Source organism: Prinia subflava, chromosome 28 (genome assembly GCF_021018805.1).
Source record: "Prinia subflava isolate CZ2003 ecotype Zambia chromosome 28, Cam_Psub_1.2, whole genome shotgun sequence".
In the NCBI taxonomy this organism is placed as follows: domain Eukaryota; kingdom Metazoa; phylum Chordata; class Aves; order Passeriformes; family Cisticolidae; genus Prinia; species Prinia subflava.
The window spans coordinates 1,083,228-1,099,247 of record NC_086274.1 but is presented as its reverse complement, the minus strand read 5'-3'; positions in this window follow the sequence as shown (position 1 = coordinate 1,099,247).

Below are 16,020 nucleotides of genomic sequence, written 5' to 3'. Positions count from 1 at the left end.
CTTTCCAGCCCACAGGGGGAATGTGGGCCAATCTGCCCCTTCTCTCACCATCCTTGGAGAGGCAAAGTGTTCCAGGGCTGCAAGTGGGGCAGGTGCCAGTGGCTGGGGACTGAGGGTGCTGTGTCACCTCGAGCAGTCTGACCCCTAAGTGCAGGACCTGGGGATGAAGAGAGCAGGCTGGCTGGAAATGTGAGATGGGGCCGCCAGGAGGAGATGCCATAGGCAAAACTGCAGTGCACACCCCTCAAGTCAGCACTTGCCTTCAGCTTCTTGTTTGGTTGGGGTTTTTTTAATTAGTTAAATTGCATGATTGTATGTGTGTGCACGGATAGAGGTTGGGATCAAGGCTGCAATCCCAGCAGGGGAAGAACAAGAAAGCTGATGGAAAGAATGAGCTGGGGCTGAGCTGCTTAGGCAAGCACAGGACTGGAGCACCAAGAAACAGAGCATGATGGTGGAGATGGTGGAGAGAGGGAAAGGGGGTGGTGGGGAAGGAGGTAGGAAATTATGGCCAGAAACCAGCAGGATGTGGCACTGGAGAGGCCAGGTTTTCTGACAAGAAGGGAGTGGGGAAGCAGGGGAATGGAGAGGGTGTGAGGCTTGGAATGAGGGCAGGCAGGACAAGGGGAAGAGGGGCAGGAGTCCTGTGCCATGGTCACAAGCAGCCATGAAAAGAATTGGTTAGAAGGGAGAAGGGGGAAGAGGGCAGCAGAGTAGCCTGGGCAAGTTTACCAGCAAACACAGCCAAAGAGGTGAAGAAACCAAGAAGCAGGAAAAACCTGGTCAAAGGAGAAAACAGCACCTGGGCAATGTAAATGTGAGGGTTGGAGAAGCCAGGGCATCTACAGCCAAACGACTGTAATGGGAGTGTGTCATGTAAATGCCACCCGGCTGACACAGCCTGGCATCACTGTGCTTGTCCCAGTGGGAGAATCTCTATTTCCTAGGACACAGCTAACTGTGCTAATGTACAGAGCAGCATGTGCCTGCACCCAACACCTGGGCAATAGCATGAGGCTGCACATACCCAGGCCCAGCCTGGGCTGCAGCTCTGAAAGGGTGGTGGTCTCATCCTCACTCACTGCTGAAGCATGAAAAACCAGGGTTTCTTATTTCTGGGTCTGGTCTGCCCACACCAATGCGATGACTTCGCTGCCTCTGTGCCATCTTCCACTGTCTCTCCTGTTGCCTGTTTACAGTCCGCTGGGCAGAGACTTGAGACCTGCATACAAAACAGGGTCATATTCTATGAGAAGTTACAGCTAATTTTGTTTCTGGGATATAACACATAGAACAGTGTAAGCCTGGTTTCTGGTAAAGTACAGACTTTTCTTGAATTGCATGAAATTAAATAAAACCAGAACTGTCAGGAGCTCAGCACAAACAGTGGGCTAAGCAGAGGCACATCACTGAAGTGCAAGCAAGATGGTGAACATGAACAAGAACACTTACCACACCTTTGCTATTTGAGACTGGAGAGAAGCAATGGGTTATGAACCCTTCTCCATCACCATCGTTCCCTTCCATGATGCTGGGAGTGCCAGGAACTGCAGCGTGGAGGATCACAGCAGAGATGGTGGGGAGAGTGCCAGGGCAGGGGGTACCACAGTGCTCTGTGATGTTAAGGTCAGTACTGAGCTTTACTGGCTGGTCACTGAGGTGGAAATGAGCCAGGTTTGTGGTGCTGTACATGAATAACACCAGCGCTACCAGGACTTCACCTCAGTGTGCTCTGAATGCACCTGGAAATCTGTGCTGGCCTTTTTACCTCTGCCACCTTAAAAAGAAGACAAGATAAACCCTGGCAAGAACAAACCCTCTTTTCATTAACATTTTAAATGGTTATTTTTAATGGTACATTTAACTAACACTAAACTGTCCATGGGAAGAGAATTTGGCTGTTAACACTGGCATCTGCTTAACAAACAAGCTTTGCATTTGGTGAGGCGTGAGCATAACACCAATAGTGCTCCTTGCTAACAGCAGACTCATTAACATTTATTCCTGCTTTTACCACCATGAAGAGCTTTTTGTATCTGTAAGACCAATTATTAGATGTACCCTGTTCTCTCTGCAAAATGTACATAGGAAATTAGCAGTGATGCAGACCTACCAGTAAATGAGGATCTGAATTCTTAGCACTTACCATAACTCAGAATTTCCAGAAGAATAAGAAAAGTGATGAGATGTTCTGTGGACTGTGTTCTTCATCCTTCCTCACTGAGGAACTTGAACTCTGTTCAAGCACTGCTAAATTGCAGTTGGAAATTGGTTAAGGGTTATGGTACTCGAAGGCTATGGGAAAATGTGTGTCCATAAAAATATCTTGCAGTTCAGCCAAGACTGGCTTTAGCTATCCAAAGCAGGCATTGTCAGAATGGGCGAAGAGCTGGATTTAGAGAGATAAACTGTGATGGATAGAACACCAGAACTTAAGGTGCAGCCTCACCAGTGCCCAGTACACAGAGACAATCCCTACCCTGCTCCTGCTGCCCACACAGTTTCTGACACAGGCCAGGATGCCATTGGCCTTCTTGGCCATAGGGGAACAAGCTGGCTCATGCTCAGCCACTGTCAACCAGCACCCACAGGTCCTTCTCTGCTGGACAGCTTTCCAGCTACTCTTCCCAAGGCCAGTTTCACTGTGTGGGGTTGTTTTGATTCAAGGGCAGGACTCAGCACTTTTCCTCACTGAATCTCATCGGTCTCAGCCCACCAATCCATCCTGACCAGAATGCCTCTGCAGAGCTTCCTACTCTCCAGTAGACCAACATTGCCACACTTAGTGTCATCTGCAAACTGACTGAGAACTAACTGAGATTTCATCTGAAAGCTGGAAATTGAAAAATATCTGCACCTTTTTATTGGCTTCTTGTCTGTGTTATGAGCACGTGGCAGCTGTGGTATTTGTAAAAACCTGAGAACACATTGGAGACTATGAGCTTTACACTGTGCTTTCCAATGTTTAATGCTTTCAGAGTATATGGTTAGTAGAACATTTACTGCTTCCTCTTCAAAAGTGTCACCTTTCCAGTTCAGCTTAAAAATGGTGCATTGACCAGGAAACTCGAGGAGTTAATGTTTGAACCATTATCACAAAGAGGAAGGCTAATTGAAACACATAATAGAGTCATAACACATTCCAATAACCTTGATGATAAATCTGAGTTTGGGTCTTTTAAAATATTACAAATTATTACAAAATGCTGACCAGGAATAATGTTCTTCTGCCAGTAGAAAGCTGCTCCAAAATTTTTACAGGGCTGGAGGGCAGCAAGGCTTGGTTTGGAAATCACACCTCAGCACTGATCTGCTGCTGCCTCAGTTTGGGTGCTGATGTTTTTAGCCAGGTCTGTGGCCAGGATTCTAGGGTTGCAGTCCCCTGATACCTGAGTTGACTAGCAGAGGGAGAGTTTGTGGAAGCTACTGGCAGAAGTGGATGATCCCACCTTCTTCTGCCACCTCAGCACATGAATCTGGGTTTTCCATCTCTTGGAGCCCAGCCTCCCAGGCTGTTTTCTTAGCTTGCAACCTATTTTGCAACGCAGTCCTCCCAGACAGAGAAATCACTCCTGGATCTGAGCCTCTCAAGGATGCCACACAGACAGAGGGTCAGTGAGGATGCACAAGGTGTTTGACACAAGTGCAGGAATCCAGCAGAACTTCAGCCCCTCACTGTGCACCTGGCTTCCAGTCCTGGCCCTGCATTCCTGTAGGGAATATATTGTTCACTTGATGTGGCTTCAGCTGGCACAAGTTGTGGAAAACAGGCACTGAGCAGTCATCAGAGCACCCACGAGCTGCTGGCAAGCTTGAGCCATGACTATGCATCCTCTTTGAAATGTGGTTTGGGAAGCCTGCTCAAATAAAGGCTGCCTTGCCTGCCTGTGAGTCCATCACTCATTGCAGAGTGGCCTGAGAGCTTCCAGCCATGTAAAACCTCTCCCAGAACTCTCACTGGCTGCTACTTCATGGGTTTGTGTAAAGAGCCAAGAAAAACCCCTTCCCAGGAGCAGTGGCAGTGTGTTGCTTGTCTGTCTAGTGAAGGGAGGATGGGCTCTCCACATCCTTCCATGGCCTATACTTTTCTCAGCCTGAAATTCCTCCCTCCACAGAGCCTCGCACAGAGCCTACAGCACAGCCTCTGCTTCTGCTCAAAGGCACAGGAGTGAAGATGTGCAGAGGTTTGCTGGTGGAGGCAGCTGCTGTGGCTGGGGCCAAGCAGGAGTGGTGCTGGCGTTTCCACCCTCAGCACACGGGAGGATGAGCACGGTGCCGTGCTCTTGAACAATCTGCTCTCACTGCTGGTGGTGCAGAGCTCTTCTGCAAGGCTTTTCTGGGGCAGCTGTTGGCACAGCAGAGCTGCTGACAGGCACCAGGGCAAGCCTCCCACGCTGCAGGGTGGGGCTGCAGCTGCCACGGCCCCGGCACCCGGCACAAGGCGCAGCGTGTGCTCTCTCAGTGGGGCAGAGCGTGCGCCAGGGCCAGTCAAGCCTTTCACTGCCAAGTGATCTGGAACAGGCTGTGCAAGCAGGGTCTGGGGCTGCTGTGTGCTTGAGGATGATGTAGTGGGTCATCTCCCTAGGGACATGCACGTCTTGGAGTGCTCGAGGACCAGAGGGCTGCGGAAAAGACGTGAGGATTTGTGCTGCTGGCTGCAGAGATGGATCCCCTTCCTGCAAGCAGAGGTGAGCACTCTTTGTAAGCCAGCTCCTGACTCCAAGCAAACCTGAATCAGCTTGATGGCAAAGATCTCAACAAGCTCAGAGGACATTTTCAATGCAGTTCAAACCCTTCCTTTTCTACTTGTTACCCCCATTAGCTAATTGAAATGAAAATAAAAAGAGATATCAAACATCTCTCACAAGCGGCTGTAACACTTGCAGATAAAAGTTCAAAACTGCTCTAAAGAACCTCCCTGGCCCCTGCCCCAGGCAGCCACCCCAGGCAGCAGTGTGACCTTGGGAACAGGAGGGATGGGGCATCCAGAGGCAGCTAGATCAGACTAACAGCATCTGATTGCCACTGAGTGATAGCTGAGTTAACAAACCAAGAGCTATTAAGGAGAATGACTGAAGAAAAGGGGGGAAAAGGCACTGGAGGCACTTTGTGCCTCTAATGATGGCTTTGATGTGGCAAATGAGGGAAAATTAGCACCAGACAGACAAATGGAAACTCATTTCAAGAGGCATAGAATGAGACAAAATTGCAAAGGGAAGCTCAGAAGATTGATTCCATAGCAATGAAACTTTATCTCCCAAGGCATCCAGTGTTGTCACTCACTCCCTTTCTCACTGTCTGTACTCTGGGAGCTCTCCCTTCATGCCCTTTTAGTGATCCCCCTTGCTCTTATATAAATACTATAGCTGAGAAAACAGTTATTCAGAACATGAGTGTGAATTTGCTTTGATGTTATCCTCCCTCCCCTCTTTATTAATTTGTGTCTGCAGCAGTTTTTTACTCATCAAAGGTGAACAGGAACTCATCACTGCTCCAGTAGGTAGCCAAAATCTGTTGTGTTCAGCTTTACACAGCAGTCTGAGAAACTGGGGTGGCCTGATCACAGCTAAAGTCAGGGAGGTTTGGCTTGGGACACAAGGAAAAAGGCTGTGTGAGGTGATTTTTGCTTGTATACCAGAGGGAATAGTCCCCTTCCTCAGTTGGTTGGGCATTTTAAATTAATGAATTGCTGACCTCTGTTTGTCTCCAAAGCGCTGGTGATGCCATTGCATTCTTTTGTTTTGTGTCTGTGACATGTGGCTGTTTGGTAGCCTGGTATCCTCTTGCCCTGAGAGACAAAAGCTTGTCAAGGATGGGAAGAGGTGCATGCCATGAGGAGGGAGCTCCTGCACTGCTCCCTGCATCCTTCTGCATCTGGTACTGACTCCAGGGTCACCTGTGAACAGGGAACAGGCTTGACAGCCAGGCCAGGGTCCTGTGTTCAGTCAAAGCAGTGCAGTAAGGTAGGGATTGGGATGTCTACAGCCTGGGACTCTCACTGTAGCAGCAGTTTCTGTCTAGTGCTTACAAACAGCAGGGATTGGGACCAGAGGTAGACTTGTACCTGCCTAAAGTCCTTACTGACAACTGCTGAGTTAACTGTCTAGATCTGACTCATTGCCCTCTTCAAAAGTTTGGAAAACTTTTAAAAATTAAGCCTCACTTTAAAAGTTTGACACCAGCTTGGAGTGAGGTTACTCAGAGGTGAATCAGGCACAAATGGGTTTTGTTTTGTTTTGTTTTTTTTGCTCTATATGCACGTTACCAATGTCTGTGGATCACCCTAAGAGGAAGAGCACAGGGACACTATTTGTGCTCACCATCAGCTCTGTCATGTGAAAAGGTTTCTGCCATTACTGTGCAACTTTCATTCTCAGCACAGACACCTTCTTTAAGGACCAAGCACCCATGTGGTGAAAATCAGCACTGATGAACCACACCAATGAGTCTGTGGGGATGGCTGGGGAGCTCCTCTCCCATGGCAGGGTTGTGAGACATAGAACCTATCAAGCAAAAGGGATTCACCCCTGTCACATAATGATGGGCCTCTCTGTGTGCCACAGAGCCAAAGGACAGGTGTGACATCTACTCTGGAAACTTCAAGTCCCTCTGTTCTAAAATGGCAATCTTACCTCAGAAACTGAATTGGCAGGAGAGCTCATTTAGCTGAGCTGCCCTTTCTACAGCAACCCTTTAAAAAGGCTGTCTGGGCTGCCACTGATCTGTGCACAGCCTGTGTTTGCAGTGGGACCCTGATGCTGGGCTCTCTGGTCCCTCTGGTGCTGGTTGCACATGTACATCCCTCCAATGACAGCAAATGACCATGGACAAAGCCATCAGAGATGTGGGCACTGGCTGAGTCTCACCCAGGGACTGGCAGGTACCAGGCTGCTTCAGTAACTTCCTTTTAATGAGTAAATTAGCTAAATCAAAACCAGCCTCCAGATACCTTCTGAATAAAGACTAAAGAAGTGTTTGATGGGTGCTCAGCTCCTTTCTTTTCTACTCTTGTTCTCTTGCTTCTCTGTTTCCCAAATCTCCTTTCCACCTTTACTGGCCTGAGGTTTGGTTATTTTCCTTGCTGGGTTGGTGTTTGTCTCTTCCCTTTGTTTCTCATGCATGAGTTTGTCGAGCAAGCACAAGCCATTTGGCCCACATTGATTATTTATGAAGGTGGGAACCTTTTATCTTGTCTGCTTAGTAACTTAACGCTGGTGTAGAGAGAGGCTGCCTGCAAGAAGCTGCACGTCTTGCAGGAGCTGGGAGACAGGGAAGGAGGCTGAGGCATTTCAGTATCTGACAGGAAGGGCGTGGAGAAGGGAGACAAATGAAGGGCTGAACCCAATCTAAGGGGTGATTTATCTATAAAGCCACCAGAAAGTAGGGGTAAAATGATGCCTTTGGGATTTGATACTGCTTTGCGTTTGCCTTGCAGAGTTCCTAAGAAAGTACCAGTAAAGAGTGAGGTCCATTATTCTGAATTCCAAAAAGAAGGGATGAAATTTTTGGGAATGAGTGCAAAGAGAACATGGTACCTCTGCTTTTGTACCTGCAGATGCCTCACAGTTGCCAGGGTGCCAGCTGTACAACCTGACTTCTGTGAGTGAGGGCAGAGCCAAAAAGGGCAAAAGATTTCCAGCTCAAGCCAGGCTTAGTGGGAGATGCGTTGAACCCTCTGGTGAGACTGCACACCGTGATTTCTGCAAAACCAGGCAAGTCACGCACTTGAAATGGGTCACTGGGACGTGGTCAGGTGGAAACAGAAAATGTGCTTGCCTCCTCAGCCCCCACCCTTTCCAAGCCCAGCTTTTTGTGCTTTTTCTGTTTTCATTGCCTATCTGCTCACAGTGCACTCCACTAGTCCGGAAGACAGGGAAGAAATGCATCTGGCCAAATGTTCACAGAGATATTTGCAGAGGGTCACCCATATGAAATGTGATGTTTCGAAGATCCATTCTCAGAATCCAACATGCAAATACAAGGCTGGCAGCTTGGAAAGGTGTTGTCCCTTTCCTGTATACATAAGTATGCAGGAAGGCAATTTCATTGTGTGTTGGAAACTGCTCTAGAGCAAAACAAATAGATCAACACCAAAGGACAGGAGCTGAACTGGTTTATGAATGGAGATGCTATTAGAGTGCACTGCAAACAGGATAATGAAACATCAGCTGAAATTTCATTTTACTGTTACTACTAAATCAAAATCCTACACAGAGTTTAATATAGTTCTCCTAAAAATTTCCTGTCACTTCTGCTCTTCCCTTCATCCAGCGACAGCTGAACATGTCAGATTCCAATCTGTCCCATGGCTTATGAAAAAAAAAAATATTGTATGGAAAAAAGTGTTTTATGGGAACATAAATTTACATGCTGCTCCAGCATCAGTGCCTTTCAGACAGAACATGTTACAGGAGCTGCCTTTGAGGTGACCAGCCAGAATAGAAGATGGGTAATGTGAGGAAAGGAGGAGGGCACTCTGCCCCCGTCTTTAGCTGCCTATTGTCAGGATGTGCCGTGGTATTCTCTGGTGGGAAGAAAATGGGACAAGGGCAGGGCGTATCTGGGTGTATCTGCAGTCAGCCAAGTGAGTACACACGTGCACCATGGGTCCTGAGCCTCATTCAGCAAAGCACAGGTCCCAAGGATCTCTGCCATCCCTTATGGCGTTCTCCCCCACAAGCAGAACAGCATGTGTAGCTGTTGAGGGAGGCTGATGTCTCTGTGGCAGGGACACAGTGCTTCTGCCCCAGCATGAGCTCTCAGAGGCAGCTGTGAGAGGAGGAGGCTCAGCTCCTGGGGTCCCCCTCGGCTGAGCCAGTACCCAAGTGCAGGCACCGTGAGCAGGTTCTGGTTTCACCCAGCCGCTGGGCGAGCTTTCCGTGAGGCTGGCTGGACAAAAGGCAAATCGAATTTTCCCCTCCAGCAGTCTCAGCAGCAGCAGGAAGCAGGGCTGAGCTGTTCTGAGCAGCGCAGGGATGCTTTGCTGTGGCTGCCATGAAGGCTGCAGGGCTCTCTGGCTGCCCCATCTCCAAAACCTGCTGCCGCCCCTGACTCCCCTATTCCCCAGCAGGGAGCAAGGCACGCACCCCCAGTCACTGATTCAGTGCTTTGCCTTCCCTATGTCAAGGCCTCCTAAAATCCTCGTTTTCCTTCCCTATTACACCAGCTGCTGTGTCACACGTGGCAAAGGCTGCACAGTGCAGGTGGCTGTGTCACTGCATTGCTGAGGAATGGCAGTGCCATTTAAACCCAGGTGTTACCAGAAGTGTAAGAGGTGGCTGACCCTGCCCATGTGCAGCGCCAAGGCTCTGGGCACAGCTCAACTGGCACGGAGCAGCTACTGACAGGCAGCTAAGGGAGCTCAAAAGGGGTTTCTAGCTTAAAATTTGATCTTACGAGCTGGCTAGGGAAGAACTAAAAGCAAGTCCTGCCCTACATGCACGGAGGTTTCTGTGACAGGCGTATTGCAAGGCGCAGGCACAGGATGCGCTGTTTAGGGAAGGGCAGAGGCCGGCAGGGAACGCGCTCTCCCCAGACACTCCGCTCAGCAGAGCACTCACCTACAGACACGCCTCCTGAGAAACCCCTTCCCTGGTGGGTGTTTTGCTTACACAGGATTCCCCAGAGATCCTCCCTGGAGACAGTTTTAGCCTGAGAGGAGAGCTGTCTTCACAGCATGTATTTTTAAAAAGGCTTAAAGGTATGAGTTATTCCTATCCCCTTCCCTGCAGAATAAATACTTCGGGGCAGAGCAGATACTGATCTGATCTGCCCTAAATCCTGAGAGATTGGCTCAGTTGTGTGTTCTGTCACAGCCTCTTCCCACGCCCCGGGGCAAGCGGGAGAGCCATGCTGCCCAACCAGGAGGAAGGTGTCACTAAATGTCTTGAGGGTCTAAGCCTTCACAGCCCTCTGTTGTCATAATTATCCTTTCTACGGTGCTCCAGGGGTTGTGCAGACAGCACTGGTAAGAGTACTGACAGCTCCTGGGTGCAGGGTGATAGAAATGCTGTAGAGTTTGAGGCTGGCAGACTTCTGAGGTCTGGAGACATCACCAGTGACGTAAGACAGTCAGGCCTTGGCAAAACTAACACCAAATTTGAACAGCTAGAGCTGGCCAGCTACCCAGGCACCCAAATGCTGCTGGAGCATCTTATTTACTTGTGATGGCAACCAACAGCCAAGTGCCTGTGTGAGCAAAGGCATAGCATACACAAGGTCTTGAATAGCTAGTGAATTGGGATGTGGAAGATTGGGCAGAACAGTTAAAATTTTCTTAATGAACAGAGAGGAAAAGTCACATCTCCTTGTGTAAACATGCCTGGGTGGAGAAGTGAACCTGTGTTTGTGATCTCCCCCCCTTGCTTCAGATCAAAATGCTGGTTTGATTATGTCTGACACCAGGATTTGTATTTTAAGTGGAGATTTCTTGCCATGTGATGACAAGCACAGTAGAGACAGAAAAGGGCTCCCTGGTTCTGGGCTCTGTGGTCCCCAAGCTCCACAAAAAGGCAGTAAATTAGTGAAGTGTGACCTTAACAGCCCTAAATGCTTCCAATGTGAATAACAATGTGATAGGACCATCATGTGGGTTTTGCTAGTGCAGTGCCACAGAGAAGGAAACAAAGTCAGCTACAGTTGTCTGAAGAGTCTAAACCTTGTCAGACTCACAGATGGTAACTACAGAGTGATGAGGGGAAGCCTGAATCTTTCTTCTGCCTGTGCTTAGCACCTCCGTATAATCACCTGAGAGGTTACATGAGGGATTGTTTGCTGCGGGGCTGGTGGAAAGTGCACTGACTAAAAGGGAAGACATGGTCATGATCTTTGTAGATGCCCACAGCCTCAGTCCAGGAGATCCTCCAGAGAAGTTTTGAAGAGCCATGAATGGTGCTCTTTCTTACTCAGTGCACTTAGCTGCCTCAGAAAGTGCTTTCTTTTCTTACCTCAGCAGTATGTTTTCTGACTGCCTCAGCTAAACCAAGAAGTCCTTCATTTTTTAGAAAGTGCCTATCTGCTGAGCACCCAGATGTGCCAGGCTGCAACCCATGGATGGCACATAACTTCATAATGCCACAGTTCTTGGTACTTAGATTCTTGATTTTTTTGTCTTTTCTATAGAGAGAGTTAATTGCTAGACCATGGACGTGGCATGTTTAAATCTCTGATCTGGTTAAAATTGGGATCGTTCACATTTCTATCCTGCATGGAGAGACTGCTGCAAAAAATCAGAGGTAGCCAAGTCTCACCCTGAGACACTCTCAGTGTCTGCTCATGGCCTGCTGCTGCTTTAGAAATATCCCTCCTCTTTCCTGGAAACAAGTAAATAACCAGACAAACCAGGAGCTCAGATGTGAGGGCCCGAGCTGTTGATCAGGAGCCGTGTGTGGCAGTGGAGGAAAAACATGCAGACTCATTCATGGAGATGCTGGGTGGAGCTGCCCTGGAAGAGCCTGTGGGCGTTTGCTGAATGCTTAGTAATTAAGCTGATTCTGGGCATGCTGATTATCATTTCAGGGAGACGTGGAACATCCTGCAAATGCTTGCATAAACATCTGATTCCCAGGACACACGCAAGCACGCGTGTATGGGTGTATGGGAGGGAAGGGGAAGCAGCCTGACTAGTGAGTGTTTTGAGAGCAAGAATAAATAGGTGCTGTTGCATCTGTGACATTGTTTTGGTTTTTCATCCAGCGGGGAGGAACCACAGGAAATGGGACATTTATAATCCTGCTTTCTCTCTCTGTCAGCCAGAGTGAACAACTCATTAGCATGCAGATTTTGCTCTTTTTGTTCTTCAAAGCGATAATGCAGAGAGAAGTCAACTGAACTTGGAAGCCCATTGCTGAGCATCTCTTGTATTTTTTTGCAGGGATACCATTCTGTCATCCTAGAGCACTATCCAGATTCTTCCATGGAGTCCTTATCAAAAATTTTCTTAGGACTTTAAGCTGCACGGCTTAGGAGTGTGACTGCTGCAAAAAAGGCTTGACTCTGGAGCAAAGTTGTGAGAGTTGCACCTCTCCCCATGCCCAAAATCATAGAATGTTTTGGGATGGAAGGGACCTTAAAGATCATCTAGTTTCAACCCTCCCTGCCATGAGCAGGATAACTTTCCCTAGAATCCTAGAGATACTTTGCTGTAGATTTTGGTGGGGATATATGGGTTAGACTATTTGAGCCCTGGTTTAGTACCTAACAGGTCTGGAAGCTGCTCTGAGATGCCACCTGCCCCTATCTTTTGGGACATTTCATACACCAGAGTGCAATTGCACTATTTATTACACCCTTTCTCCAAACTTCCCAGTGGGATCCTTGCTGTGCCAGGTGTTGCAGACTACATGGCGTGTCCATAATCCAACTCCTGTGCTTCTCTGCTGTCTCACGGAAGCTCTGGTCTTTCCCTGTATCCTAGCACAATATTAGTGCTAAGGCGAGGAAGGAACTAATTGCCTGCAGGCATTTTTGTCAGCCTGTGCCATTCTTACAGAGCTCTTGGCCTTACACGGTATGAAGACAGGCAGGGAGACAGCCGTGGGTGTATCTGTGTGACAGGGGTGGGGGCAGCGGCTCCAGACAGCGCTCTGCTTAATTGGTTTCCTTCCCTTCCCACTGCATTAATCACCTCCCTGTGCATGCTGCCCAGGGCTCATTTCCAGTCATTTTGCAGGCTTAGTGAGAGGGCCACGGAGCAGCCCAGGAATGGACTGCTTCCCAGCAGTCCCTGGGCAGAGGCACAGGTCCCTTTTTCTGTCTCCCTGGCTCCACAGCATCCTACTTTCCACCCAATCCCTCTTCGATGCTCGTTAATGGAGAGGGAGGTGAGCATGAAATGGACTGCTAAAACCTATGAATATTTCAGAGGAAAAAGTCAAGGGACTCCATTAAATGCTGTTCAGTCTCTGCAAATGGAGCTGGGGGGCGGGTGTGCTGCTTAATGAGGAGCTCCAGCGTCGTGTGACCTCATGATGCTTTCCAAAACCTCTCTTTTGCTGAGTCCCCACAGTCACCCAACACTGCTGCCATCCTCTCCTTTCCCAGACAAGTCCAACATCTCTGCTCTCAGCCACGTCTCCTGCTGCCTCAGCCTGCCCCTACAAACGCCCCCCGATATTCACCACCCAGTTGTCCTCAGATGTACCTCTTCCCCCTATCACACTCATAGCATCAGGGATGCTGACTTACCCAGCATCCCAATGTCCTACCAGCCCACCAGCTACCAGCACACTCCTGTTTACCAGCTCCTTCCCAGCTCACCTGATATCCTCCCCCAACCCCTTCCCAAGCTCCCATCCTGATCACAGCCTCCTCCAGACAGCTGCTTCCCCCCCATCAGCAAACAGCGAGAGCGGCGGCAGCTTTCAGAGCAACAGACAGAGCCTGACAGCCCCATATGTTTCAACAGAGACAGTTCCTCCCTCTAATGGGCCCAGAGGAGCGCGGCTTTCAAAGGATTCAGCGTGGAAGTGACAGCCTGGAAAGTCTTATTAATGCTCTGTGCGCCGGCGAGGGGCCGCGAGCAGCGCGTGCCAGCAGCCCAGAGGGCATGGCCGGGCAGGGCAGCCCTCCCCAGCCACCAGCCCACTCCCTGGGGCCAGCAGAACCCTTCCCTGGGGTGTGAGATGGGATGGTGACTGGCCTTTGGCTCTCTCCTAGAGACCGGTCAGCATGTGAGGTCTTTCCAGACCATGCACCCTGCTCTTCCAGCCCTGACTGCCAAACGTGGCCTGTGGAGTGTCTGGCACCAGGCTTGGCTGTCATGCAGGGAGAAGAGCCTGGGGGAGACAACCCACAGCTGTAGGTCTTCTTCTCTCTCTTTGCTACTGAGAAGCAATGGCATCAAGGAAGCCAAAGTGCCAGCATGCAGGAACTGCTCACCCTTTTTCTGGGTGCTGGCATTCAAGCAGGAATTGTTTTTAAGTGACTTCTAAAGAAGGCCACCTGTCATCATCACAGAGATGCCCATCTCCATGGTTTACAGGAACACTGGTCTTCCACATTCAAAAGCTGAAGGTGTCTCTGCTGTTAGACACCAGCACCCCCTTAGGCCACCAGGAAGTGTGGCAGTTTCTTAGCTTTCACTCTTTTTCCTAAATCACTCAGGTCTGCCTCAGAAGGAAAGAGACCCAAGAAGGAAAGACTCAGGACATAGACAAACACAAGTGGCTTGGGTTATGTAACCAAAAAAAAAGTGTATTCTATTTCATCTGTAGAAACCAGTTGGAGGATGGTTTCTTTCTTCTTTATCTCTTGTAATTCCAGGGGGGAGGAGAGTGGATGCCTTCTGATAATAGACTAGCTGTTAAAACCAGGTGGGGCAGTGTTTCTTATATCTTTCGCTACTGTCCACCTTCCAGGGAATATCTTCTGTTAATGGGCCATTAAGGCTCACCAGTGACAGGACACATTACATCATCCCATTGTGAGAGGCTCCACCCAGTGGGGGGGAGCCAACCATTCCCTACCCAGATAAAAATGGGGACACAGGGACCCCAGAAATCCTCTTTTCCACTGGATTCTCAGAGGAAGACAGGACTCATACCACCACCACTGAACCTGCCTACAGGATCATCTCTGCTCCAACAGAACCACATCTGTCACTCCAGAAGGACTTATTTGTACTGCTTTCAACAGGGTGTCAGGTCATATTCCTGACTCTGTCAGGGTTTTCTAGGACTTTTGTTTGTTTGCTTACCTTTTTTTGTTGTTGTTGTTGTTGTTTTTGGGGTTTGTTTGTTTGTTTTGTTTTGTTTTTTAATATATTACTGCATTTGTATCTTTTAATATTCCTAGTAAAGAACTGTTATTCCTCTTCCCATATTTCTTGCCTGAAAGCTCCTAATTGCAAAATTGTAATAATTTGGAGAGAGGGGGTTTTACATTTTCCATTCCAATAGAAACTCCAGTTTTCCCTGACAGATACCTGTCTTTCCAAACCAAGACAACAAGGAAGGAGTCTCTGCCCCACAGCAACCACAGTGAAATCATCCCCACTCTTAAACAATGAGCTGCTGCACAGACAAGTGTTGAATGAGGCTTAACTGAAGTTTAAGCTACAGACTGTACACAGATAAATGGCCAAGGATGGGGACACCCCGTGCAGAGGGGGAAAATGGAACGCTCTCCATTACACCTCACCACCAGTGAGAGAAACTGGTTTTCCCTCTCTGTCTCAGAGTCCTAAGGATGGCCACAAAACCCTTCAGAAGATAACTGTCTCAAGGTAAGAAAAGCATAATTATGGGCTCAGCAGGGAGAGCCTCACCAGTGGTTTTCAGTTCACCCCAATTAACTCTTGCTTGTTATCCAGACACCAATGACCTATACCACCCCTCCTCTCTCTCACCAAACATAATGAATCTTCTCTCTCTCTTGGCTTAGCATCCACCCATTGCTCCCAAAGTGCTAATTACATTTTACTCATAACTTACCTAATCAACTACCATAATTAAATTAAGCAGTGTCTTTCTACCTATAGACAGCTTGTAGTTTGGGTTGTAGGCTGAGGCATTTGCAGAGACCCAAGTACCCCAGTCTGTCTTGTACAAGCTACCACATCTCTGCAAACCCTGCCTCTCAGCCACAGTGGTGTTCCTCTGAGATAAATGGGCTTTCACTTCCTTGCTTCTCGTATTATTAATGTTCACAGTTTCATGCCAAGCTAGAGGAAAATTATTTCCTCTTTAATACATAAAAGCGACTCTTCATGGAGAAAAATAATTTCATTTTTAATAAACAGAACTGATCTTAGGTACAGAAGTGCATCATTTCCTTTTGCTTTTTCTGCTCATCTTCAACAAGGGAGTAGCCCTGTTCAGACTTGATGCCAGCTCTGTATACTGGTAAAAAAGGACAAAGTGTTGCAGACAAACCTGAGGCTCCTGTTGCAGTTTCCCCAAGTAAAGGAGGTCTCCCCTAGTCCAAAGTGGGCTAACCCAGGGGACCACCACAGGAATGGGAAACACTTTGCTCACTCAGAAACTGGGGAAAGTTTGTTGGTGTAGTCCATGGATGTGGCAA